At 33.6% G+C, this 27188-nt stretch overlaps 1 protein-coding gene across 4 annotated transcripts in view; it reads left to right on the top strand.

Annotated features, from left to right (window-relative positions):
- MAPK10 (mitogen-activated protein kinase 10) overlaps positions 1-27188 on the top strand; it is a 164134-nt gene that overhangs the window by 10837 nt on the left and 126109 nt on the right. For 2 of the 4 annotated variants that reach the window (XM_031943138.1, XM_031943140.1), the window contains exon 2: positions 24018-24172. The exons of the other annotated variants lie outside the window; for them this stretch is intronic. The gene's annotated coding sequence lies outside the window, so the exon portion shown is untranslated. The remainder of the gene's footprint in view (positions 1-24017; positions 24173-27188) is intronic. 4 annotated transcript variants of the gene reach the window in all.

Raw genomic sequence — 27188 nt, forward strand, 5'->3', positions numbered from 1 at the left:
GCTATAATCCCCAATTCAGCGTCCTTTCACCGGCTTATATTTCAGGCCTGATACTGTAAATAACTGGAAAATAATTTTAAGTAATCTTTGTTTTGTTGTTATTACCAAATGGAACTATTTTTTTCTTTTTATGCTTTTAATTTTTTTATTCACATCATCTGCCCAGTATTTATATTTGTATTTTAAGATAATGTTGATGTATTTTGAAGTTGACATTTCTTTAAAGTACTTAATTTCCTCTTTCTTTTAAGATTTGTGTGTATATGCGTTTATGTGTATTTGAATGTGTATACATATATTTGTGTATTTATATATGCCTCTATATATTTCATATATATATAGACATTTGTGTTTATATGCATATATGTATTTGTTAAAGAATGTTTTTATTCTATTTTTTCTGTTACATGTAAAATTAATCAACATTTAAAAAAATTTTTTTGAATTCTAAATTCTCTTCCTCTCTCCCTTACCCTCTCCTTGAGAAGGCAAGCCCTTTGGTATAGATTATTATATGCATATTTAAAAAATAATTTTCTGTCTTGTGAATAACACTGTGCTAGAAGAGTATGGAGAGGAAAGATAATAACACGATTTAAAGAACTTGTAATTTAATTATACATTTAAATATCAATGTAATACAGTAATTATAATATAATATATAATGTACTATTAAGTGCCCAAATGACTGCTACAATGAGACTCTTCTAAGGAAAGATACAGATATGGATTGGGATAGTGTCTGAAGGCTTCATAGTGTAGGAAGAAGGTTTCCGCTGAAGCAAGGGTATGGTAGAGTCAATTGTTACCAGTTCTAAAGAGCTGATTGTTAAATTTTAAGTTGTCATTATTTACATCTCATAAATTGACAAATGCTACAAATCGGGGCTTGATTTATTGTTTGGCTAATTGTCTAGGCTTAAGAAAGTGATTCTAACTGGATAAGAGGGAACACATGAGGTTGTTGCCACAAAGGTGGAAATTGGATAGTGGAAGCCTACAAATGTCTTTTCAGCTTCTCAACAAATACAGTTTTCTTTTTTATTTATATATCAACATGTGACCAGCACAAGTGTGAATTTTCTGGGGGACTAGAAATTGTATTCTATACTTAGAGCAAGAAGCAATCTCAGAGGCTATCTAGTCTTCATTTTATAAATGGGGAAACTGAGTCCCAGGGAAGTTAATCATTCAAGATAGTAGTAAAATCAGAGGTGGGTTGTGAACATATGTTCTCTGATACAGGACCTCATGATTTTTCCACTTTGTTTCCTTTGAAATGATGAGGAAATGAGAAAAAAAAACCCTCAAATGTAGCAAAGATTAATTTAAATTATACACAGTCTCTACTTTCTAATTCCTTTTATTTGTTTTGTTTTCATCAGAGCTTTTGTAGGGAACTTGAAGTGATTTTCTCTGAGACCCAGAGAAAGAAAATTATCTTGGTTACTACTGTTAGCTATGAGAAGCTGATTAGACAGAGGGGTCATTGACATGAGAGTGAATGGGTGTGCAAATCAATACAAATAACTTTTTTTCTGAGTTAAATGACTTTTGGAAATGGTTTCTTTGTATATATATATGTATATACATACACATATATAAGCATATATACACACACTTGTCTTTAGATTACTTAAAGATCATTCATTAAATATTTGGTATTTATTTCCTGACCAAAAATTCCTACTATTCCTACTATCAAATCAAATAATATATCTAAAGCACCTTCCAAATGTAAAAGAACCACCCAAATATCAGCTATTATCATATTATTTTGTGTGGTCTTAAATCTGAAACTAAATAATTCTTAGCTTTTCCTTCAGTTAAAAGACATTTCAAAGCAAAACATATGTTGACTTGGAAAGTATTTGCTGTTATTGACATTTGGACTCTTAATTTCTTTACTTTTTTCTATTTGGAATAAAATTCCTTTTTAGGTGATGAAACTATGCATGTGTATCTTTTTTATCTTTGTGTTTAGGGCTAGAGTTAGAAACTTACATCAGTAGGATTGTCTCAGATCTCATTATGACACCATGCATGAAGCTGGTAATTTAAGATCATTTCCCATATATAAGTAACAACACAAGCAGCGGTGAGTTGTAGCACTGAACAAAGAAAGTGGGTCGTAAAGAGCATGCAATATGTGTGTATTATTATATAATAATGTGTGCAATTATTATATAGTTAAATGTTTAGTCTACTTTTCTGTGGTTATTTTCATGCTTTATATTGTACGTTATGCTAATGCATTAAAATGAGTATAGGTAATCAAATGAAAAAATGCTTACTTGATGATGTAAATAATACTGTAAATTTGGTTTTTAGTGGTAAAGTAATAATGAGGTCCTAATAGACCTGAGAAGTATTCCTGGTAGTGCTATTGTTTCTTTTTAATGTCCTTTTGATCCTGTTTATATATTAGCAATTAATGAAGACAAGCCACATCACATTTTTAAATTCATTCCTTGGATATATTTTAAACCTCTTTGTTTAACAAAACCAAACATCCAAAAAATTATCTGTCCAAATTTTTTTCCTTATTTGAATAATCAAAATCTTATTGTATTTTTTATTTCTTAAAAATGTCAGTATACACACAAACATACTTTAAAAAAATCTAAATAGCAAATATTATTTAGTCAAACTGATTTTTTTTCTTACTTTTTTAGACAATGGGGCCTTAAGTAACTTACCCAGAGTTACAGGGCTAGTATTTGAGTCCTCCTAATTCCAGAACAGTGCTCTATCCCTTGTACTACCTAGCTGTGCCCAAAATGACTCTTTAAAAGATGAAGTACTAAAAATGGCATCATTATGAAATAGGCCAGGATAATAAATGCAGTAATACTTCATATGTACAGTAGAAAAAGTCTTGGACTTGGAGGAACAAGATCTGTTCAAAGCCTACATCAGCCACAAGTTAGCTTATACTACACTGGCCTAGTCTTTTGATCTCTTTGGGCCTGAATTTCCTCACAAGTAGATTGAAGGGATTGAATGAACAATTCTAAATTATTTTATAGATAACTATCTTATAAATTATAAATTATCTTATAGATAATACTGTTCCTTGTCTTGGGAAAATCCCCAAATGACAAAGTTTGGCCACACATCCATGATAATTCTGCTTGTATTTACGTGGGAAGAAAAATTAGTGTTTTCAGGACAATGATACATGCTTTGGCTTTAGAATTTCTGCATGAGCATGGCTCTGTACTATAATTGCAGTGTGAGAATATAGAAGTAGTTCTGGCTTTGAGAGGTTTCCAGTATAGATAGGTAGGGAGACAAAAAATGGGCAGAGGAAAAAATTAGAAAACACTTTAATATGGCATATACTGTTGAATATGCCTCTTTAAATGGTACATTTCAGTAATTCATGATTTTGTAAGTTAAAAACAGTTTAACTTGTTAGTGTTGTTGGTGTTGTACAGGTGACTTTGGGTTTCCCAAAACTTTACTAATGAATTATAACCATTGTCAGACTCTACCAAGATGGGAAAACATTGAGCATGAAGCAAGTATGCTTGATATAGGATCAGCATAAAACTTAGAGAGCCTTGGTACTAGGATGGCTACTCAATGATGATTTTCAAGTCATGGTAGCTCTCAATGATCTTTTACAAAGTCATATTTAGTGATATTCTTCTATTCAAGGAGTATTAATACTGATGCAATCACAGGTCATCATAGTAGAAAGAGGTCTGGATTTGGAGTTGAAGTACATAATTCAAATCCTAGATTTGAACTTTCTCATGTTTGTGACCTTGATGAAGTCACTTAGTGAAACCTACTAACTGGGACTTATAGTAAGCAAGAAAAAGAAAGGAATAAAGAAAGAAAATGAGGGAAAGAAAGGAGATCAAGTGATAGAGATAAAAAAAATTAGAGAGAAAGGTTGGTAACTCAGAGAGAAGCAAACATACATACAAATATAGAATTAAATGGGCTAAGAGAGATGGAGAGATTCATTCTATTTATACAAATGCAGTCAGTGGTACATCTATATAATCAGGTTCCTCATCTGTGAAATGAGCTTTAGAAGGAAATGGCACATTGCTACAGTATTTTTTTTTCCAAAAAAGCTCCAAATAAGGTCATGAAGGGTTGTATATAACTGAGATGACAAAATAACTAGAATAATCAATGGTGCATCTAATTTTCCTATAACTGCAAAAATATACTCTTGATATTTGTAGATGCTCTTAAGAACAATGATCTAACTTTTACTAGTGTTGGAATTTTTTAGTTTGGTGGTCAGACCTGGACTGTTGGTTCCATGAAGACCTTCCCACAGGTTAAGCCAAAAATGGCCTTAGTTCCGAATAAGAAGAAATGTGGTAAGCCACAATGAGTTCACAAACCCCTTCCAACAGATTTGAAAATAGCATCAGACTGAATCCTAAAGGGAAAATCCAGAAAAGGTAACAGTGAGTCCCTTTGTCCAGCCTACCTCAGCATAAGGAGATATGAGGACAGTGGAAATGGGGTCCTGTGAGTAGCATAACAAGCCCTCCAGTGACCAGGTAAAAGAAGGCCCAAGAACTGGACTGGGTCACCCCCAAACTGATATCAGGTCACTGTTATGAGGACAGATGCCAACTTTGTCACATACTGCACTGGCTCACAGAGCAGAGTGAGAAGAGGATCTGTCCATAGTGGTAAGCACTTTTTTTCTTTTGGTAAGAAGGCCCTAGCTTGAGGACTAAAAAAGGAGGAAGTTTAGAAGTCAGAAGCAGCAGCAGTTTAGCTCAGTTACCAGATTCAAAACAAGGTCTCAGTCCCAGTATCTAACCCAGCCAGCAGAGGAATAATCAAGATGGGAACTCAGACCAAATAGGAGTCTATCATTCTGTAATTCTGAACCAACAGATCTTTCCAGCTGGCATATAGGTGAGTCTGGCAGTATTCTATCCTTGCACAGAGCCAAGCATGTCAAAAACTTGCAGAACTCAGATGAGATTAGCCTGGATCAAATCACTTTGGGAACACTTTCCAGCATTTCCTTAAGGTCCTGGAACACAATTATCAATACTCTAAAAAATGAAAAGAAATGAGAGTTACAGAAAAAAGAATTGGAAAGGGAAGTAGGAGCTTGTGATAAGAGTTACAAATACTTCTCCAAGCATCAAAGACCCTAAAAATTCAAATGGACCAAGTAGAAGCCAATGACTCCATGAGACAAAAAGAACTGTTTAAGTCAATAGGCTTTTTTTAAAAAGTAAAAGAAAATGTGTCTCAAAGAAAAAGCAACTGACATAGAAAACAGATTGAAGAGAAAAAAAATTAAGAATAATTGGACTACCTGAGCACCATGACCAAACAAAAAAAGAGCCTAGACATTATATTTCTAGAAATATTCAAAGAGGCAGATGGCAAAGTAGAAACAGAAAGAATCCTCCAATTACCTCCAGAAAAAATCCCAAAATGAAAACTTTCAGGACCATCATAGCCAATATTTACAGCGTCTAGGTCAAAGAAAAATACTGCAAGCGATGAGAGAGAGAATTCAAGGAGAGAAAAGCCATAGATAAGATTAAATATGATTTAGCAGCCACTAAGGGATCATAGAATGATGATTCAAGAAGACAAAAGATTTTCAGCTTACAAATAAAAAATAGCTTACTCAGAAAAATTAAGTATGATGCTGTAGGGCTAAAAAAAAAAAAGTGTATCATTAATGAAATAAAGAACTTCCATTTATTCTGAATGAAAAGTTCATAGCTATGAAGAAATTTTGAAGTTCAAGTATAAGAGTAAAGAGCCATATAAAAAGGTAAACATTAATTATCTAACTAACTAAGAGTGAATTGCTAATTTTCAAGTATGGGGAGGTGATACATATAACTTCTCTGAACCCTATTATCACCAGAATCCACAGAAGAAGTTTCTAAGACCTAGGAATGGTTTTGTTTTTCCTTGATGATCTTAAGAATGAAAAGAGAGAGGGAAAGGAATATACTGAGATGTAAGGGAAAGGAAGGTTAGAAAATATCTCATAATGAGAGTACATCAGTAGAGATCTACACAAGAGGAGACATTGGGAAGAATAGCTGACATTTGACAATTGACAGTTTCAATTCTCACTGAAATTGATCAGAAGAATACAAATATATACAGTTGGGTACAGAAATATATTTCATTCAACAGGGAAATAGGAGGTAGCAATGAGAAGATGGAATCAGGAGGGTAGGTTAAGAGAGAGAACAATTATAAGTAAAACAAACACTGTAAGTATGTACAAAATTACTTATAGCTTTTTTTGAGGTGTCAAAAATTGAATTTAGGGGGTACCCATAAATTAGTGAAATGAACAAGTTATGTTTATAAATGTGATGGAATACTACTTGCTAAACTAATTTGTGTGATGACCAACAAGAATTTCAGAGGACTAATAAGGAAATACAATATCCACTTCCTGATAGACAGTGAAGAGCTCAAAATGAAGCAGGAAACAAAAACAAAAACAAAAAAATTGAACATGGCCAAAGTAGATATTTATTTTGATTGACTATGTTTGTAAGGATTTTATTTTTCTGATATTTTTAATTGAGTTGTAGAGATGGGTGATTTGAGTGACAGGGTGAGAAGGTAGCTTTTGGTTAATGACAACAAATAATTTTTTTTTAAATAAAAAGACTTCTTCACAGGATTATTCCTTTTGCAGACCCTCTCCAAAAAACAATGGACTTGGTCAAGATGTACTATGTGAAAGGTGAAGCTGTGATTCTGTTTTCATCCCTCATGAAAAAGAAAGCGGGGACAAAAAGACCTATGGGCCCTGATATTGTGGTTGGTCCGAATCAGTTATACCACATCCTTTCTTTTCTTCCCTTTTTTGTCTTGCATTACTAGGGTATTATCATTAACAACACTGAATATTCTATAAATTTCTCATTTCCTTCTTTCCTGGGTAGTGACACAATATATATTTTTTGTGCTCAAATTTGAACTGTTGTTGCTGGTCCATCCAGCATAGGATGATTTGGAGAGTACTAAGCACCAGAGATGTTCTTCCCATACACATTTCTCAAAGGATATTTCAAGATATAGGGAAGGGACTATAGGAAGAGAGATATGTTAGGACTAAAAGGAATCCAGATGTTATAAACCACCAATTAAACTCTAAAAATGTATGAAAATGAACAATGACTCAGTCAGCTAGCATTTTAAATTATAATATTTTATTTCCCCCTAGTTACATGCAAAAACAACTTTTAACATTCACTTGAACATTGAGTTCTAAATTTTCTGGTTTCCTCCCACATCTTCCCCTCCCTGAAACAGTATGCAATTTGACATAAGTTATACATGTTCAATCATGCAAAACATATTACCACATTAGTCAAGTTATGAAAGAAGACAAAGAACCCAAGGGGAAAAAATTCAGAAAGTGAAAATAGTATGTTTAGGTCTGCATTTAAACTCCATCAATTTTTTCTCTGGAAGCAAATAACATTTTCCATCACAAGTTCTTTGAAATTGTCTTGGATCATTGTTTTGCTGAAAATAGCTAAGATAATCACAATTGATCATTTATTTAATATTGTCATTACTGTATACAATGTTTTGAATCGGCTCACTTCATTTTGCATCAGAAGAAATACATATCACTAAGAAAAGCCCAAGGAAAGAAGAAAAAAGTAACTTTAAATACAAGTAGAGCAGGACAGGATGGAGAGAAATACACAAGTAACAGTTATGAATCATGGATGTGAATGAGACAAATGCAATACTAAAAAGGAAAGCAGAATGGCTTAGAAAATAGAATCCAAAAAGACATTTTTTATTTTAAAAATTTTATTTATTTAGTTTTCAGAATACATATTTTGTAGAAGATAGATCCTTAAAACATAAACATTCATCTAGCACTAAAATGAGGAACTGTTTCAAAATATATTATGGTTCAAGAGAACTTTAAAAAAGAGTAACAATCATGATTTCAGACAAGGTGACAATAAAAATAGATATGATAAAAGAGATAAACATGGAAATTGCATTGTGCTTTCTTATTCCAGTAAAAAAAATTTAATTAATTTTCAATATTGTATTTTGTAGATCAATAAATGGTCAATAAAGTTGTCAAAACATTCATATAACTAGGGGAAAGACAGAAGGGAATAATGATGAGCCCCAAACTAAATGACATTTCAGCAAACATAGTAGTTATGACCATAACTTTTGTGAAAGTTATTTGTAAAAATAATACATTACATAGTTTCTTAGCCAGAGTGGATTGCTTCTGATCCCACCAAGTCTTTCAAGTATTAGTGGTATTCAGTAAATTGTATTCAATCTTTGACATCAAAGTATCCCACTTTTGGTACCTAAAGAACCAGAAATCTAGCCAGATGAGCAATGGAAATTTTGTATAGTGAACTGCCAAAATCCTTTGAATTTAAAATCCATTCCCTCATTCTTCAGCAAGTATTTTTTAAGCTGACGTTTCTCTAACCATTTTAAAAGTAAGCAGAGTCATGACGTAAGTCTGGATGAAGAATAAAATGACATGAGAGAAGTTAATCTGTGTAGTGTTCAAGCTGCTTGTCCTTCTGGCTGGATGTCTTTTGTCCTTCGCGTTAGTTCCCATCTGACTCTAATATTCAGCTAGCTAAGAGTGAAAGAATCTGACCAGCTGATTGTGGAGAGTGCTATTAATAAGATAATACATCACAGTATGAATGACAATACCATATGAATACTTAAAAGTTAATGGTACTCACCATATAAATACTTAAAGGAAATGGACAATAAAAATGTATCATTTGGGAATTTCATTGTACCTCTTTTTAAAAAAGCTTTTTATTTTCAAAATATATGCATAGATAGTTTTCAACATTCACTCTTGGAAAACCTTGTATTCCAAATTTTTTTTCTCTCTCTTCCCCCCAACCCTCTCCTCTAGATGGCAAGTAGTCCAATATAAGTTAAACATGTGCAATTCTTCTATACATATTTCCATAATTATCATGCTGTACAAGAAAAATCAGATCAAAAAGGGAAAAAAATGAGAAAGAAAACAAAAAAGCAAGCAAACAACAACAAAAAGTGAAAATACTATGTTGTGATCCACACTCATTTCCCACAGTCCTTTCTCTGGGTGCAGATGGCTCTCTCAATCACTAGTCTATTGGAACTGGCCTGAATCATCTTCAGGCCATCAGAATCATTGTATAATATTGTTGTTGCTGTACAATGTTGTCTTGGTTCTACTCACTTCATTTAGCATCGGTTCATGTAAGTCACTCCAGGACTTTCTGAAATCATTCTGCTGATTGTTTCTTATAGAACAATAATATTCCATATTATGGAATGGGTTATTCAGCCATTCTCCAACTGATGAGCATACACTCAGTTTCTAGTTGCTTGACACTACAAAAAGGGCAGCTACAAACATTTTTGTACATGTGGGTCTTTTTCCCTCTTGTATGAATTATTCTGAAGGATACAGGCCCCTGTAGGAAGACTGGTGGATTAAAGAGTATGCAGTTTGATAATCCTTTGGGCATAGTTGTAAATTGCTCTCTAGCATGGTTGGATTAGTTCACAATTCCATCAACAATGTATTAGTGTTCCAATTTTCCCACATTCTCTCCAACATTCATCATTATCATTTGTTGTCATCTTAGCCAATTTTAGAGGTGTGTAGTGACCTCAGAGTTGTCTTAATTTGTATTTTTCTGATCAATAGTGATTTAGAGCATTTTTTCATATCATTAGAAATAATTTTAATTTCCTCATCTGAAAATTATCTGTTCATATCCTTTGACAATTTATCAACTGAAGGATGTCATGTATTCTTATAAATTTGAATGTACCTCTTTTCAATTCCAAACAAATTTAACAAAAAAAAAACTGACAAAAAATGGGGAGGTTACTCTGAGGATGTCATCAACAAGAAAAAAGTCATTATGCACATCAAAATATTTATAGCAGCACAAATTCTCAATATAATTGCAATCTGGTAATAATAATTTAAAAGAACACTTTAATATTAATAATAATACCTATTGTGTACAATCTTTTTGACAAATTCAGCTTCAAAGAGCAGAAGAGATATAGGATGATAGTTGACAGGGAAGACCAAGAAGTGTTATTTCAGGTTGGGAGAGATGAGCTTATCTGTAGGATGTATACAATAAATGGGAAGAGATTGAAAATAAGTGAAAGAATAAGGACAAAAGAAGGATCAATCTATTTACAGAGATAAGATTGATTAGGAGAGAGGTTAACTTTCCTTAGTGAGGGGTAAAGTCATTTCATAATGCAAGACAATGAATTTGGAAAGAACTAGGAGTACCCAAGGAAAAGATATAAGATGATACCCCCACCTTATTCCTTTGCGGAAGTGAGAAGTTCACAGGTATGGGACATTGCATACATTTTTAGATGTTTTCACTATATTGAAGTTAACAGGAATTATTTACCAACCAACTAAGTTCCAGCCACTGTAACTATACAAAGAAAGGCAAAGCAAATTAATGAGAGAGACAACATGCAAATTGAAAAATGTCTAGAGATTAGGAATAGAATGTCTTGTGTGGAAAACAAAAAGCAATTAGTGTTCCTATATCATACAGTATAAAGAATTAGTAAAGTAAATTAAAAGTAAAATAAAGTAAAAATAGTAAAATGGTAAAAAAAAGTAAAGAAAAATAGGATTTTATTTTGATTAGCTTTACTTATTTCCTTTCCTCCTCTTTCTCTCTCTCTTTTTCTTTAAAAAATATTGTTCATTATGTGGGATAGCTCTGTGGGAGAGGAGAGATACCATAAGAAATTTTGACAGTGTAAAAACAAAATATAGCAATAAAAATATATTTTAAAAAGAGAAATGCCAGAAATGATAGCCCTCTAGTAGATAATAAATGAAAACAGAAGAGTTTACATATTTCTTAGCTGTGCAAATTGAACATGTTTTGTGGATATAAAAACCACCTAAACAAATTCAGAAAAAGAAAAATGTTAAAGAGATGGATTTCTTTTTTCTCAATTTGTGAAGGGACAATGGATCTAGAATAGGAATTTACTATCTTCCCAGCTGATGCACCACAAAGATCATTGGGATTTTTATTCTTACCTGTAGCTGAACCATCCCACTTGTGTTATTTTCTTTGATTAAAATGTAAGCTCCTTAAGAGCAAGGATTTGTTTTTTATTTCTATCCCCAATACAAAGCATAGTACTCAATAAATGCTTTTTCATTCATTACTTAATAGACTTTCTAAGCAATAAAGATATAAACTCAACATGATCACGGAGTGCTATTCTAAATTGGAGTTACAGCCTACTTGATAATAATTTATTTAAAACTTTTGTATTAATGTTCATTGGAGAGATGGATTTGTAGTTTTCTGTTTTATTTCTCCCTGGATTAGGTAACAAGACTATATTTGTATTGTATAAAGAGATTGGAAGATACCTTCTAATTTTTACATATGGGTTATGTAGTATTGTAATTAATTGTTCTTTGCATGTTTGATAGAATTCACTTGGAAATCTATCTAGCTCTTGAGTTCCCTTTTCTCTTCCCTTTTGGCAGGTAATTTGTCACTTGTTCAATTTTTTTTTTTACTGTATTATTTAAATATTCTTTAAAATTATTTAAATACTGCTTATTTAAATATTCTAATTTTTGTTAATCTGCCTGTAGATATTCATCTCTATTGCATGTTATCAGGTTTTTTGCATATAATTGGGCAAAAATACTTTCTCACAATTCTTTATTTAATTATTATGAGTTTTTTTAAAAAAATTACATGGAAAAATTTTTTTCTTCCTTTTGAAAATTCAAACCAGTTGTTTATATTCTTTATTAGTTTTTTCTTTTTAATAGCTCTTACTTTCACTGATCAATGATCTTTTTGCTTTCAATTTAATTAATCTCTTCTGTAATCTTTATAATTTCTAAATTGTTATATAATTGAGAACTTTGTATTTGTTGTTCAAGTTTTGACTTTGCATGCCAACTCATTGATTTGGTCTTTCTTCTTTTGTTGATAAATGTGTTTAGAAACATAACTTTTACCTTCAGAATTGCTTTAAGCTGAATATCAAAAATTTTGGTGTATTGTTTCATTCTTATGATTATCTTTAATGAACTCTCCTATGCCTTCTAAAATTTATTCTTTTAATCCATAAATTCTTTAAAATTGTTTTTCACTTCTCAAATACTAATTCTATATTCACTATATATCATTCTTTAGATCACTATGATCAATTAATATTATATTTAATATTTCTTTTGTATATTTTTGGTAAATTCTTTAGGTCCCCCAATTATTTTTTTTTTTTTGTGAAGATGTTATGTATAGCTGAGAAATATGTAAATTTCTTTCTATTTCCAGTCAGTAAGCACCAAAGTTCAAACATCTCTAATTTTCTAAGGTCCTATTTAGGTCCTTTCCTTATTTTTCATTTATCTTTTGATTAAACTTAATCTAAGTTTGAAAAGGGCATAATATAATCTTTCACAATTAGTCATTGCTACTATTTCCCCTACAAGTTGCTTAACTTTTCCTTTATATACTTAGATGCTATACTACTAACTACATGCAAAATGAGTATTTATATAGATTCATAATGGTCATTTTCCTGCTCATATTTTCTCTCTCTCTCTCTGTCTCTGTCTCTCTCTCTCTCTCTTTGTGTGTCTGAAATCATGTTTGCTCTTTTTTTTTTTTTTTTGAGTTTGGTTGAACCATAAAAGATTTTACTATTGTTATTTATTTTGATTACAAGTAAATCTTTGTGTTGAAATGTTCTGGTAAACAATATCTAGTTGGATCTTGCTTTTTAATTAGCTCTATTATCCTCTTTCATTTTATAGGTGAGTTATCCTGTTCACATTCACAATTAAATTTTTTTGTGTATTTCCCTCCATTCTATTCTCTTGTATCTATTCTTCTTTTTTCCCATAATTTCTCTTTACAAAGAAGGTTGTAAAAATGAAGTAGTTTGCTTGACATTGTGATTTTGTAAGTGAAACTCCCTGTTTAGTCTTTTTTACAACTTGTCTTTCTCTTTACCCTAATTTTGGTTTCTGTTAAAAAAAACAACAACTTTTTTCTTTCCTTATAAATCCTCTTTTTAAATTCTTTCCTCCAATATTTGAGTTTGTTTTGCTTCTGATTATGCTTTGTTTGATCTGCTCTCCTAGAATGCTTTCTATACCTGTCTTATTCTTGCTTCTATAGTGACAGGTAGATAGAATAGTAGATATAGCACTGAACCTGGAGTTAGGAAAAACCCAGTTCAAATCTGGCCTTAAATGTTTTCTAACTGAATGACTCTGGACAAGTAACTTCTGTCTGTTTGTTTCTTGAAGTGAAATTGAGACTCATCATATCACCTATTTCCCAGGGTTGTGAAGGTCAATTCAGATAATATTTGTAAAGCACCAAACACAGATGTTTAACAAAGGTTTCTTCCTTTTCCTTCACTCTTCTGCTCCCCAACTATTACCTTTTAAAATTTAATGTATTTCTATACTGAAATCTCTAATTATCTTCAATATTTCTTCATTTGACTCAGAAATGACCTTCATACGTCTTCATTCTTCCCATTCCTTTCTCTATGTTTATGTACTCTTTTTCTTATGCACCTCTATTATACAATAATGATTTTCTTCCTTGATATGGTCCTCCATTCCTCCCATTTTTCTTTTGCTAAGATTATTTAAATAGAATAAAATTATACACAGACTCTTTGTCATTTAAAAAAATTAATAATATTTTATTTCCCCCAAGTACATGTTAAAACAGGTTAACATTAAAAAGTTTTGGGGTTCAAATTCTATCTTTCCTTCCTCGTTCTCCTCACTCCCTGAGATACTAACAATCTTTATATATATAATACATGTGCAACATTTCCATATAAATGGTCTTGTACAAGAATATTCAAACAAGGAAAGGAAGGAAAGAAGGAAAAAAGAAAAAAAATTATAGTTTAGTTGTTTCTTATCTCCCTATTAACTTGTAAACAGTTCATCTCTACATACTCCCTTTCACTTAAACTTAAACATGTAAACAGTCATGTATACCTTTTTATATTTCTCTTGGTGCACTTATCCTTTTTGCAAATTCTTTGAAATTTTCTTTCTCAAAAATTAGGTACACATTAGAATATTGCCAAATTTCTTTTTGTTGCCTACGTTAAATCCCAAGCTTTGGTGTTCACTTCCTATTCCCCAAGCTACAAAACTACCACATAAGCTTTCTCTTTGTTTTCTTATGAATCATAAGAGTAGAGGTCCTGAAAAAAATCTCCCCCATTTGTTTCTCTACTCTTTAGAGGATGAAATTAACATTAAAAGAAGTCAAAAAAGTATTAGCTGTTTTGAATTTTGGCAGGGAGACCACTAGCAGATGTCTGGTTTCTAGTTATTACATCCTGCCTCTGTGCCAGCCTTGTGATTTATTTCCTATACTTATAATTTGTTTTTTTACTTTTGTCCAGGTTTACTTCTGTCCAACAATAAAATTGCTTCATAACCCAATATATGCCATATTTCTTCATTCTCTCCCAGCAATTTTACATTTTTCTGTTACTTTGGAATTAAGTATATCTTTCTAGTGCTTTATTCCAGTCAATGGAGTTCCCAAGTGTCACTGACACCTACAAAGCCAAATTGCTTCCTAGAATTAACATCTCTAATTTATTTTGTTTGTTAGTCATACTTCAGGCACTTATCAGCTCTTATCTGAACTACTGCAATAGCCTTTTCTGATTCAAACTTTTTTATTCAAATCGTTCTCCGCATTGCTTCCAAAGTGATTTTCCTACAGAATAGGTCTGACCATATCATCATCTAATAATAATAATGATGATGGCTTTGCTAACTTTTTTCCAGAGCAGTAGCTATGTTCCAGGCACTGTGCTAAGTTCTTTACAAACATTATTTCATTTCTTCCTAGGGACAATCCTGGGTACATGGGACCTTATTCCCATATACATGTCCCTAGGGACAACAAATAGGGTACATGACAGCTCTCAAGATCACATAGCCAGGGTCGGAGCCTGGATTTGAATTTGAGGCCAGCCAGTCTATCCATTGCATCATTACTTTCCCAGTAAACTAACTTCCTCCTCAATAAACTCTATTCCCTATTTCTCTAGAAGAACATATAAACTCCTATTTGACATTTAAAGCCATTAATAACTTGACTTCAGGCTATTTTTCCAGTTTTGTTATAAATTATTCCCTTTCATGAATTCAAGATTATACAAAAATTTGTCTTTCCTGACTGTTCCTCCTACATGGTTCTCTCAATGGTATTATAATCGAATAAGGGAAAATGGCATGTTGATACTGGGTGCTCTTCCTTTTTCCTTTGCATTTACTCTGTGCTTCCCAAGACTAGAATGCATTGCCTTATAACATCCATCTCTTAGATTCTCTAGTCTCCTCCAAAGCATAGTTCAAAGACTAACTTCTATAGGAAACTTTTCTCTCTCCCATGTTCCACTTGCTAATGCTTTCCTTTCACAATATGTATTTTGTATTAATCTATTGTATTGAGCAAAAGTTCAAATAAAATTCCTAGAAGAAATCAAGCAAGAGGTTTTTTTTTTAAACAAATACAATATTTTTATAAATAAAATGAGAGGATAGAGAAAACAATTTAAAAAGAAGTGAGATCTATAGAAGACATAATAAGAAAGGGAATTAACAGCTTGATATAAGAGGTACATACTTTGTTCAAACAAAATTTCTTAAAACTACCATGGACTAAATAGAAGCCATGAACTCCATGAAGCAACAAGAAATATTAAAATGAATTTTTTTAAAAAGAGAGAGAGAGAGAGAAGAGAATATAAGCACCTCTTCCTCACTTCACATGCCACTAGCAGCCAGGCTGTTCTAGCAGATCCAAGGACATCACACAGACTTACATCAAAACTCATCCCTAAAAACTGGGACATTGATGCATTGTTGGTGGAGTTGTGAACGAATCCAACCATTTTGGAGAGTAGTTTGGAACTATGCTCAAAAAGTTATCAAACTGTGCATACCCTTTGATCCAGCAGTGTTACTACTGGGATTATATCCCAGAGATTATAAAGAAGGGAAAGGGACCTGTATGTGCACGAATGTTTGTGGCAGCCCTTTTTGTAGTGGCTAGAAACTGGAAACTGAATGGTTGTCCATCAGTTGGAGAATGGCTGAATAAATTGTGGTATATGAATATTATGGAATATTACTGTTCTGTAAGAAATGACCAACAGGATAATTTCAGAAAGGCCTGGAGAGACTTACACGAACTGATGCTGAGTGAAATGAGCAGGACCAGGAGATCATTATATACTTCAACAACAATACTGTATGATGACCAGTTCTGATGGACCAGGCCATCCTCAGCAACGAGATCAACCAAATCATTTCCAATGGAGCAGTAATGAACTGAACCAGCTATGCCCAGAAAAAGAACTCTGGGAGATGACTAAAAACCATTACATTGAATTCCCAATCCCTATATCTATGCACACCTGCATTTTTGATTTCCTTCACAAGCTAATTGTACAATATTTCAGAGTCTGATTCTTTTTGTACAGCAAAATAACGGTTTGGTCATGTATACTTATTGTGTATCTAATTTATATTTTAATATATTTAACATCTACTGGTCATCCTACCATCTAGGGAGGGTGGGGGTAAGAGGTGAAAAATTGGAACAAGAGGTTTGGCAATTGTTAATGCTGTAAAGTTACCCATGTATATATCCTGTAAATAAAAGGCTATTAAATTAAAAAAAAAAAAAAAAAACTCATCCCTACATCTTGATCTTGCCTTTCTCTTTCCAGTGCCATATTTTCCAGTGAAAATTAGTTGGGGTCTCAATAGCCAGTTTAGATACATCATTTTTAGGATCAAAAGCCTGCTTGGGTCTAAAGACTAAAAGCTCTGAACTTTTAGTGCCAGTCTAGAGAACTGAAAAAAACGCAAGTAGAACAGGTCACTAGAATAGCTATGAAGTTGTGGAGTATTCCACCAAATCTGAGGGAAGAGCACATCTAGCTGTACCAGATCTGACAACTCAACAATCAGCTGGACAAAGACCTAGGCTGATGAATCATGAACTGCCCAGTGTGGGAAGAGGCTGAGATGCTTATGATCCAGCTTCAAAAGAAATTACAGTGTTAGTGGACTGAGTTAGAAGTGAGCAATAAGGAAAATAAAGGGGGAATAGAGAAAACTGAAAGCACCAAAAATTTCAGGAAGAAGGAAACTCAAAGACCCTAAATATAAGTAGATGAATCAATAGAATGAATTATGGCCTCCAGAATTAGTAAACACATTCAGAAATGTAAGAATAAATACTGAAAAGAAAAAAAGGGAAATAATCCAGTATGATTAAACAGAGGATACTGTGAATTTAAAGAGAACATGGAACTATAACACGCTTGAGTGGTTTAAAAGAAAAATGAGAATCATGAAAATGTTATTTAAGTCCTACAGAGCAAAAATATTGCAATATTCTGAAATGGGAAACAAAAGATAACAATAGATTGGTAATGCAAATATCTACTCATCAAGGACAATTTAGAAGAAGAGAAGCAAAAGACAATTACATTATAAGAATATTGACAGGTTTTATTAGCAAAACATATGATCTTGAAGGCAGAATGTTTAGAGACAACTTAAGAATCATATATATATATATATATCTCAGAACAACATGGCAGAACAAAAAACTTAAACATCATAATGAAGGGGAAAAAAAATTAAGAGCCTGCCAGAAGTTATGCATAAATAAAATGAAATTCTAATCAGAAGAATTCAGATTCCAGGAAACAAAATCCAAGGTTGCAGATTCCACACATGTGATAATTAAATTGAACAATTCAATTCATATATAAATTTTACCAGTTATCAGGAGAAAAACTTCAAATAAAAAGCACAGGATATGTTAATCCTCACCTATGAGGAAATGAAATGAATTCTTTTCCTTTTTTTTTTTTTTTTGGGGGGGGAAGGAGGAATTTAAGGGTTAAGTGACTTGTCCATGGTGTCAAAGGCCAGTTTTGAACTCAGGTGCTCCTGATTCCAGGGCCAAGGCCAGTGCTTTATCCATTGTGCCACCTAGCTGCCCTAAATAAGGTGTTTCTAAGTAGCAATGGTGTTCAGAATGCATTCCAAGGGGACTTATCTTTTATATTTGAGCTTAATTATATAGAACAAAAAATGAATGTTCAATAATTAAGAAAAACTTGAAATATTTTATAAAGAAAACTAGAACTCAGAAGATTATTTCCTTTTAGAACACCCCAAACAACAGAAATACAGAAAGAATAAATACTGTACAGTGGCCAAGGATAGATAGCAATAGCTATGGAGTGATAACTGAGAACGCCTTAAGAGGCTTTTTTTTAATGTACGGGAAGAACCAAGGTTGTGGTGGAAATCTGATTGAAGTAACAATGATGAGGCAGAAAGGAGCATTATGGACAGAATCTGGCGACATCCTGCCCACGGGTGAATCAATACTTTGTGTGGTTACCTTACCACATGGGAAAAAACATAAAAGAGGGAAAGGAGAACAGGGGCAAGGAAAGGAGTGTGTAATGTGCCAGGGTCAAATCAAGAGCTAACAATAAAGGGAAGGTGATTTTTATGGTGTCAGAAAGAGAAGATCCTACAGGGGGGATTAGGTAAAAAAAAGGAGAGGTAATATTGAAAAGGGTGGTGGAAGGAAGGAGGTCTTACTTTGTATGTGGGAGGGGATTCTCACTAGAGAATGCTTTTATGGGTGAAAAGAAATGGGAGAGCATGAGGATGAGAAAGACATTTTTTTAAGACAAATGTAGACAAAAAGGTCAATAGGATAGAGTTTATATCAGTACTGGAGGAGGATCTCTACCACTGAGTATACCTTTCTGATGTCTATAATCATTGACATTGTTCTGGAAGTAAGGTGCCATGGAAAAAGGGAATCCATGGGGGGTAAGTCCCACAAGGTAGTCATAAAGCAGAGAATGAGGGTCTCGAGTAAATAGAAAGCAAAGATGAATAATGAAGAGAATGAAAAAAAATCCTTTTTGGAAAGGGGCACAAAATGAAATTCTAAAAGGAAAGTAATAAAGAAGGATAGCTTGAAGTGGACAAAAAAGATGAGGAAGAATTATATAACCAAATAAAAGCAGGATAGAAAAAGGAACTAATAAACAAAACCCTTAGGGGAAAGAAGGGTTCAAGGATGAGAGGAAGAGACCCAATGGGAATTGAGCTATCTTGAGAGATAGACAGATAGAGAGAGCGAGAGAGAAAAGAGAGAGAGAGACAGAGACACACAGAGAGAGACAGAGAGACAGAAAGAGACAGAGACAGAGAGAAAGACAGAGACAGAGAGACAGACAGAGAGAGAGAGAGAGAGAGAGAGAGAGAGAGAGAGAGAGATTGAGATTAAAGTAAAGAAGCATAATACAGTGTTTACACCAGAAGATGGGGGGGGGTAATTATAAATTGAATGTTGCCCTATTTCAGGATCTCAGGAAGACACTAGAGACCTGACAGTTTTTAGGGTTAGCAAAATTTTTCTCATTCAGGGAAAAGTCTGATTAATTCCCCTCTGGGAAGCTCTAGTCTGAGCTCTGCACGTTCCTGGCCTCATTTGGGCGTAAGAACAGTAGAATGCTATCAACTCAGCCCTGATTAGTAAACTAGATATCTCTGCCAGCTCAGAATGATATAACTGCAGTGATTCCTGCTCTGGTTATTTTCCTGTGGACTTCAGAGTGGCCTAGATGTTGCTGAAAGATAAACTGATTTGCTGGTAGGGTCTGAATCACACAGCTGTTTCTTGCTTCTGAACTTATTCAGGACTTCCCTGGCCAGGAATATCACCCTAGCACAAATCCTCATTTTAATCCTTTAGATTTGTTATTTGGAACTGGGGAGAAGACAGCAAAGCAGACAGACAGTTTGTTACCTGTTTCTGCATCCTATGTGCAGTGCACTGGGATAGCTCTGAAATCTTTTCTTGCTGTGGGTACTAGAGTGTTCCACTTTCACAGCCCTGGTCCATAGTGTTTGCTGACCTCTTTGTTTCCCTGTATCTTGTCTGGATAAATTACTCATGGAGAATTTTTCTGTATTTTTCTATCAGGATTTGGTTTGTTGCATTTTGTTTCTTCTCTCTCTGTCTTGCTCTCTCTTTCTGTGTGTGTGTGTGTGTGTGTGTGTGTGTGTGTGTGTATCTGTGTCTCTGTGTTTCTCTCTGGCTCTGTCTGTCTATCTCCCCCTCTCGGTCTCTCTTTGTCTGTGTCTGTTTGTCTGTCTGTCTCTTTGTCTCTGTCTCTTTCTCTAAAGGATATTAATAGAGATTAAGTGGCTTGCCCAAGGTCATACAGCTAGTGTTTAAGGCCAGATTTGAACTCATGTTCTCCTGACTTGAGGGTCATTGCTCTATCCACTGCACTACCTAACTGCCCTCATGGTGTATTTTCTAAATATTTTTGGAGGAGTCTTCTTTGTGTGTGTGTGTGGTGGTGGTAGGGGAAGGGAGAGGAGCACATTGAACTACTTTCTGTTACTCTGTCATTTTTCACAGTTAAAACTTAATAGACCATGTAAATTGATTGATACTTTATGAATCTTAGGCTGAGACTTATTTTTTTACTTGGGGGAAGAGAGAGTGTTCTTTTTTCTTGAATTTTGTCTCCTGTATACTTCTAGTTGTTTCGACCACTATTCTTTCCACATTGTTGCTATTCTTGGTGATATCTAACTTTCCCCTCAGATCCCTCATCTTCTCTTCCTTCATCTCCTCCTCCTCAAATCCTTCTACTTGTCTTTCTCCTTCAGTTTTCCTTAAGAATAAATCTTTCTTCATACTGTCTTCCACTCTTAGCTTTGTTCTTTTTTCCTCCTTCAAGTTGAAAGTATTTCTTCAAAGATAGTGCAAAACTATGGAAAGAGCTCTAGACTATTTAAATTAAAGATTTGGGGTTTCAATCTTTCCTTTTTAGTGTATTGCCTATAAAATTGGCAATACTTGCTAATTGGTGCCTATAAGGCAAATCGCTTGACCTCATTCAAGTTAGATTAGTTTAGTTTTTTTCTTAAAAGGCATTGATACTCACCCAGCAATTGATCAGCTCCTCAGCCTAAAATCTCAGGCTGTTGACATCCTTTCCTAAATGCTATATAGACACTGATGCTTGATTGGTAGGAAATGACCAGGAATATAGGGAAAGGAACTATTAACCTTAGCCACTCAATGTGTTCTCATTTCATATTGTTGACTATCTTGCTATAGCTAAGTAAATGTTTTATTGTTCACCACTGAATAACTTTAGAATTTCTCATTTGATTACAGTATCAAATGTGAACTGCTAGAGTACTAAAGGTGAAGTTCCTTTGACTCATAGCTATTCTCTTTGACTCTCCTCTATCTTAAACCGCCTACTTTATCCAATCCAGACTTTTTTTCCCCTTGATAGTATTAAACCAAACTTTCTGTCTCTGTCTCTGTCTCTTTCCCTCTCTCCCCCTTCCTCCCTCCCTTTCTGCCTCTCCTTCCCCTCCCTCCCTCCTTCTCTTTCTCTTCTTCTCTCCTTGTTTCCTTCTCTCTCTCTCTCTCTCTCTCTCTCTCTCTCTCTCTTTCTCTCTCTCTCTCTCCTATCCTTTATTCTCTCAGGGTTCTAGCATCTCTACTAGACAGGTTAATTTATTGGCTTTCTAGGCCTGTCCTCAAAAGGACAGCTACAATCTTTTCCCACTATCAGTCATTGGCTTGGTTAGGTGATACTCTGCCTTTTTTAGCTAGTGTACTGGAGAAATATTTCAACTAGGGCAGCAAACCTTAACTTAACTTTGGCAAAAGTTCTGACTCTCAGCTCTAAAGCAGTTTTTCACTTCTATGCAGGAGATAGGAAAGGTCTTGCCTCTCTTAATTGACAATTTTTTTCTTAGCTCAAACCTCCTTCCTTCTATGAACAATGGTTGCCTTTGAGCAATTTATTTTACTTAATTTCATTTCATATTCCTTTGTGAATCTTATGAATTAATGAATATATAAGGCATTTAACAAATGCTTTATATATTCATTGATTCATATGCTCTGCACTTGATGGATACAAATAAAAAAGATGATCCCTTGAGAAGCCCTCATTTCATGGGGAAAATAACACATGTGAAAGATTTCAACTGAAAGTTTGGTGGAAAGGTCCCATGGTCCTTAGGATTCAGCAGCAAAACAGATATTAATGCCTCTTTAATATCATTTTCACCAATAAAGTGATATTAATTTCTGATGTTTAACCATTTGGTAGTGCCAAGGATTTTGCTATCAAGAAATTTTCTTTTCTGGATCTTCAGTAGCCAGGACTGTGGACAAAGATTTCAATGCAGTCTATGTCCTCTTCCTAAACAATTGAGGTATTCAAATTTCCTCCCATTTTTCGGGTGGAGATTGCCTACAGTACAATTCATACCACTTAGCTTAACATCTTATTCTAAGAAGAGACAAAACTAATAGAAGCTGGAAAACAGAATTGGAATATCTAATTCTGTTCAAATTATAAACAACCTTTGAATACACAGGCTAATGGAGAGGACTTGTGCAGATCATGCAAAACAAGATCATTACAGAATAATTTCAGATTGCCTATTTTATAATGATTTCTTAACATTTAGACCAGAATTTGTATTTGTCTTATCTTCTGGAAATTTGTAATATTTAAACCAAATATTGAATCCTAATATCTTTTTCCATTTTTTCCCTATTTAGCTAGGAATAAGTCTTTTTGTGGAAATAAATACTTCTAACAGCAATGGGGACCATTGTTTCCTAAGTGGATCCCTTACACAAAGTACTTGGGTCACATGCATTTTTTTTCACAGAAATTATTTATAGCTAAAAGGAACAATTTACAATTTGAGAAAAGAACTAATAGACATTAAGAAGTTGGAGTTTGACCTTATGTCTAGAAGATGAAGCTGACTCCCCATGATAGTTGTCAGATTAAAAAAACCTAGAAACCCTGTGACTTAATAGCAATAGATAAGGACACTTTTCTTTAAATGGAATTGTAACCCTCTTCTCCCATACTAACTATTCCAGGTCATTGCAATCAGTGAGTAGGTTCCTATCATGGAAATGGAATATTTATCATATGATCGACACTACTCATGCAAGCAATATTATGTTCAGAATATGTTATTGCCATTAAACTACATCTAGATCTTATCAAGGTGACCTGATGATATTAGGGTCCCTACTTTCAGATCATACCTTTTTACTTCCTACACAAAAGAAACTCCCTATCAAATCAAGGGAATAATATTTTACTACTGCTCCATGTGTCACAAGAGATTCCTCTGTCCTCCCCACCCAGGAACACTTGATAGGGGACGCTGAGGATATAACACAATAGCCTGGCAGTGCTAACTCAGACTCTCCACATTACTGTGTGGAAATTGTGGTAGCTCAATATTAGTTGGTATTTCTGTCTTGTGAACAATGTATTCAAGTGATAGATTCATCATGGAAGACCCTCAGTATATTTAAATCATTTCCAAAACCAAAAGTTTTGAGTTACTGCTCATACAAGGATATAATTTCATATTGTTAGTGATCAATAATATCCTCATAAAAATGGTCCTTTTCATCTTACATACTAGCTCCCCTGGAGTACTTTGATATGTTTTGGCTGTAATCTTGTACCTTTATAATTTCTCAATCCATCTCACATCAGCTTGTGGAATCACATATGTCAGAATGTTCTTTTCCCTTATTTTCTTTTAGGGTAAAATTCATATCTATACTGCCTTTCAGCTCTAATTGGATGGCTAGTCAGAGATGACTATTTCAGTCTTTTAGTCTAATTATCAGTCCTTTCACTAGTTGGAAGAACAGTATTTCTAGTGTTATACTTCTTACCACCATGTAACCCTTATAGACATATAGAGTTCTGCAATAACAATTTGACTCCCCAATCCATCTTAAACCTCCCCAGCCACTCAACCCATGTTTTCACTCTCAGTGCCTTCTTGTGCTCATCTCCTACAGTATGGTGCCAGTGGTAGATGGCTACCTGGGGAAGCTGGAGGCCAACTGGAAGAGTCTGAATGGAGTCCCCTGGCACATGATCTGTTTCTTCCGGGCTGCTTGAAAAAATTTCTCTTTGATTTGGAAGCTGTGGATCTTGGCAACCATATTTCTGGGTGAGTTTAACCTGTTGTTCCTCTCTGGTGTTTTCCTATGGATTCTAGTATTTTTTACTTTGTCTTCTGGTCCTTTACTTTTGGACAATTTTATTTTATGAGTGAAAAGAAAAATAAAAAGATTTTAAACTTGATATCTACTGCTACTGTCCCATGGCTAAAATGTTCTGCTTCCTTGCTGACTTCTAGATTCCCTTCTTTCCTTAAAGACTCAATTGAAATTTCGCTGCTATAGAAGGTCTTTCCTAGTCTTTTCCTTCACCACCAGCTGCTAATCACTTCTTTAAGAGATTACTTTCTTTTTATACAGTGTGTGTATCTGCATAGTTTCTATATTATCTTCCTCATTAGAATGTGGAAACAGGAACGACGTTTTTGCCTTTTTTGTATCTTCTGCATTTAGCACAGTGCCTGTTATATAGTAAGTTTTTAAATGCTTGTTGACTGAATGAATGACTAAAAGTGCTAGAAAAACAGAAACTGAGATTACAGTCTATTTGTCAGTAAATGTCCCTATATAGTTTTCCAGTACTTCCTTTGCTGTCTTCTTATATGTCATTCCCTGAAGAGTTCATGACTGATTTTTTAAAAAATATATTTTACATATCAAAAAGACTATCACCCTTAGGAATAAGAAATTAATAAAGAAAAAAATACTAGTGAAAAACAAATGCTAATTTTCTTTTGTTGCTTTCACTACCACCCCCAGATAGATAAAATTCTATTTAAATTATTTCTTGAATATATCCTAAATGCTCCAAAGATATTATGAAGCTATTTGAAGATCTGCAACATATTTCATTACATTGTCTTTACAATTTGGTTAATAATTTGATATACTGTAACGTATTAAGTCATTCCCCAACTGTTGGACATCTACCCAATTTCTAATTATTTGCTACTACCCAAAGAACTGCTACAAACATTTTTGCACATGTGGGTCCTTTTCCCTCTTTTATGAGCTCTTTGGGATACAGATCCAGTAGAGACACTGATGTCTCTGCTGATTAATCTACTATTGATCTGATGGATCAAAGGATATGCACAGTGTGATAGTCCTTAGGACATAGTTCCAAATTGCTCTCCTGAATGGTTGAATCAGTTCATAATTCCACCAACAATGCATTACTATCCCAGTTTTCCCATATCCCCTCCAGCATTCATCAATATCTTTTCCTGCCTTCTTAGCCAATCTGAGAGATGTGTAGTGATACCTCAGAGTTGTCTTAATTTACATTTCTCTAATCAATAGTGATTTAGAGCTTTTTTTTCAAGTGACTAGAAAAAGCTTTCATTTTTTCATTTGAAAATTGTCTGTTCATATCCTTTGATTGCTTATTATTTCTATATGTTTTAGAAATGAAATCTGTATCAGAAACACTGGATGTAACAATTTTTTTCTAGCTTCTTTTACTTCTCTTAATCTTAGCTTAGTTTTGTTTGTGCAAAATGTTCTTAATTTAATATAATTAAAATTATCCATTTTGAATTTTATAATGTTCTCCAGTTCTTCTTTGGTCATATATTCCTTCTTTCTCCACAGATCTGAAAGGTAGACTATCCCTTGTTCTCCTAATTTGCTTATACCTCTTGAACCCATTTATCTTGTACAGGGTATAAGATGTTGGTCACTATCTAATTTCTGCCTTAGTATTTTCCAGGGTTTTTTGGTTTTTTTTTTTTCTTAGCAATATTTGTCAAATAGTGAATTATTATTTCAGAAGCTGGAGTCTTTGGGTTGATCAAACTTTAGATTACTATAGTCACTGACTATTATGTCTTGTGAACCTAATCTATTCCACTGATCGACTACTTTATTTTTTTTTCCCCTGAGACAATTGGGGTTAAGTGACTTGCCCAAGGTCACATAGCTAGGAAATTTCTTAGCCAGTACCAAATGGTTTTGATGACTGCTGCTTTATAACATACTTTTAGTTGGATACATCTAGGCAACTTTCCTTTACATTTTGAATAATTTGATTAATTTAGGTAGAATTGTCATTTTTATTATATTAGCTTGGCCTATTCATGAACATTTGATATACTTCTAATTGTTTAGATCTAATTTTATTTGTGTGAAAAGTGTTTTATAATTCTGTTAATATAGTTCCTGGCTTTGTTTTGGCAGGTAGACTCCCAAAATATTTCTACAGTTATTTTAAATGGGATTTCTCTTTCTATCTCTTGCTGTTGGGCTTTGTTGGTAACAAATAGAAATGCTGATTTATGTGTATTTATTTTATATCCTGCAACTTTGCTAAAGCTGTTAATTGTTTCTAGTAGTTTTTTAGTTGATTCTTTAAATATACTGTCATATCATCTGCAAAGAGTGATAGCTTTATTTTCTCATTATCTACTGTAATTCCTTAAATTTTTTTTTTTTTAAATGTTAAAGCTAACGTTTTTGGCACAATATTGAATAATGGTGACTATCTTGTTTCACACCTGATCTTATTGGGAATGGTTCCAGTTTATCCCTATAACATATGATGTTTGCTACTTATTTTAAGGAAAATTCCATTTAACCCTATGCTCTCTAGTGTTTTTAATAGAAATGGGTGTTTTGCCAAATGCTTTTTCTGCATCTATTTGAGATAATTGTAGGATTTCTGTTAGCTTGATTATTGATATGGTCAACTATGCTGATAGTTTTCCTAATAAACCAGGAAACCAGCCCTGCATTACTGGTATAAATCCCCCTTGGCCATAATGCATTATCTTAGTGATAAGTTGCAGTAATCCCTTTGCTAATTTTTGCATCAATATTCAGTAGGAAATTTGGCCCATAATTTTCTTTCTCTGTTTTGGCCCTTCCTGAGTTAGGTGTTAGTACCATATTTGTGTCATAGAAAGAATTTGGCAGGACTCCTCCAGTTTTTCCAAATTGTTTATGAAGTAATAGAATTAATTGATATTTATTTTCAAAATATATGCCTAGATAGTTCTCAACATTTATCCTTGCAAAAACTGTGTTCTAAATTTTTATTCCTCTCTTCCCCCATTCCCTCCTCTAGAC

The sequence above is a fragment of the Sarcophilus harrisii genome, chromosome 6 (assembly GCF_902635505.1).
Source record: "Sarcophilus harrisii chromosome 6, mSarHar1.11, whole genome shotgun sequence".
NCBI lineage: Eukaryota > Metazoa > Chordata > Mammalia > Dasyuromorphia > Dasyuridae > Sarcophilus > Sarcophilus harrisii.